This window comes from Silene latifolia, chromosome Y (genome assembly GCF_048544455.1).
Source record: "Silene latifolia isolate original U9 population chromosome Y, ASM4854445v1, whole genome shotgun sequence".
NCBI classification, from domain to species: domain Eukaryota; kingdom Viridiplantae; phylum Streptophyta; class Magnoliopsida; order Caryophyllales; family Caryophyllaceae; genus Silene; species Silene latifolia.
Window position 1 is genome coordinate 5,389,473 of NC_133538.1, and position 2,486 is coordinate 5,391,958.

Genomic DNA, 2,486 nt, shown 5'->3' on the forward strand with positions numbered 1-2,486 from the left:
CAGGACCCAAACCTTCTTAGGGATTATAAGATATACACTAACCCGATCCCATCACAACAATAATTGCTTGCATCTAGTAGGAAACATGTTTGTATAATCAAATCCCATGAAACCCCTATGAACCCATGACACCCTAGTGCCTTTAATCAATTGTTTACATCTCATTTTAATCATATTGCTTGCTTTCATTATTTTGTTTGCATTGTTATTTAGTTTAGTTGATCTCCTACCTCAACCCAAATTGTGACACCCATAGACACAACCATTTGCAATCGAAAATCCTATATCAATACCCGTCCCTTGGGATCCGACCTTTATTTACCTCTTTGCTAAAAGTAGAGTAGTTTGTGAAGTTATAAATATTGTTTTGGTCTAGGTAACTCTTAACGACAAGTAACCGAAATCCATACACCGGCAAAAAATGGCGCCGTTGCCGGAGACGGTGTTAACTTGATTTGATTTTCTTTGATTGTTTTTAGTTGTGTCTTTCTTTACCTTGGGGAAGTCAAGCTCCTCAAGGTTTGTTCTAATTGTTTTCAAGTTGTTTGATATTTTGCATGTCTAGGAGATCACAAGGTAATTTGTTACCCATTGATCTTGAAATTGAAAGAACTTTGACCAACAATAGAAGACTTGCTAGAAATACTTTGAGAGGTATTGGTGAGATTGTGGACATTCAACCAAATAACATTGAGTTCATAAATCCTTTTGCAAGAGAAGGAGAGGATAACCCAACATATAACCAACCACAAAATCAACCCACAATGCCTAAATTTTCATCACATTACGTACCAACCGAGGAGAACCTACCAAATGGTACTCCCACACCACAACATTTGACCGGTAATTTTATTGCAAAATCCACATTTATACAATTAGTTGAGAGAAGTCAATTTGGGGGGATGCCTAGTGAAGACCCTCATTCTCATATGGAGACTTTTTGTGACTATTGTGATGCGATTTCTCAAACCGGAGTGACTCAAGACCAAATTCGATGGGTCTTATTTCCTTTTTCTTTGATTGGTTCCGCAAAACAATGGTTGAAGAGCCTTGATAAGGCTACTCTTGGTATTGACTCTTGGAAGAAATAGGCACTTGCTTTCTACAAGAAATTCAATCCTCCGGAAAAGACTAACATGTTGAGAGCCCAAATCACCAGGTTCAAAAAAAGGAATGAAGAATCCTTGTATGAAGCATGGGAGATATTCAAGGATACTTGCCGATATTGTCCACATCATAGACTTAGCGAGTGGTTCCTTGTACAACAATTTTGGAATGGTCTATATGAAGACTCCCGAAACATTATCAATATGGGATCAAATTGTATGTTTACCGAAGTTGATGATAATCAAACATGGAAGAAGATTGAACAAATAGCGGTCCATAAATCACAATATAGTAGACCTCGTATGGCTACTAGATGAGGAAAGCATGAAGTGGACTCTATTACTCAATTGGGTGCTCAACTTAGTGCTCATATTGAAACCATTAATTTGAAGTTTGAGAAGGCTATGGCTAAGCTTGAAGAAGCCTCTAAATCGCCTAAGCAACATGTTAATGCCATGGTGGCGTCTTCATCAATTCCAAGTAGATTATGTGAGAGTTGTGGAACTTTGGGACATGACCAAAGTGAATGTAGGGGAACAAGTGAATGCTTTCGAAGCATACAAGAGTGGTACCCCTTATTCCAACTATTACAATGAAAACACCAAATTCCACCCCAACCTCTCATACAAAAGCCAAAATGTTCAAAACTCTCAAACAACATACACCCCACCTCCAATGAGAAACCAAGATCAAAGACCCTTTTTCAATCAAAACCAAGGTTATCAAAACCAAACTCCATACAATCAAACAAATGACCAAGGTTTTGATGTTTAAAAATCAGCCCTCCAAATGCAAAAGAACCAACAAGAATTTTTCACTCAAATTCAAAAGGATAGCCAAGCAAAAGACATCACCATTAACAACATACTAGCTCACACAAAAATGTTGGAGACCCAAATGTATCAATTAGCATCTTCAAGTTCACAAAGACAAAAGGGGCAATTACCACCTCAAGGTAATCCCCCAAGACAAGTATGAAGGGCCGAAGAGGCCCGTTGATGAAGATGTTGTGAATGCTAGTGACAAGGAAAAATTTGTTGAAGACTCTAAGAAAGAAGAAGAACCCACCACCATTCAAGAAGTTTCAAAGGAGAATGAAGAGAAGGCTAAAGAGAAAGAGCCTATTGCAATTCGGCTTCCATTTCCAAGTCGTCAAGCTAAGCCTAAGTTTGATGAACAACTTGGGAAGTTTATGGATATTGTCAAGAACTTGGAAGTCTCAATTCCATTTACGGAATAAATCAATCACGTTCCGGCCTATGCGAAATACATGAAAGATATTCTTACAAAGAAGAAATCCATCCTGAAACTTGAGACTATTTCCTTCACTAAGGTGAGTAGTGCCATCCTACAAGGAAGTTCACCTCCAAAACTAAAAG

General features: G+C 38.1%; 1 non-coding gene across 1 annotated transcript; it reads right to left on the minus strand.

Annotated features, from left to right (window-relative positions):
- Positions 1 to 1,136: 1,136 nt before the first annotated feature.
- On the minus strand, positions 1,137 to 1,244 carry LOC141635270 (small nucleolar RNA R71). Its single transcript, XR_012539969.1, has one exon. It is a non-coding gene; the product is annotated as a small nucleolar RNA R71 (small nucleolar RNA).
- Between the last annotated feature and the right edge of the window lie 1,242 nt (positions 1,245 to 2,486).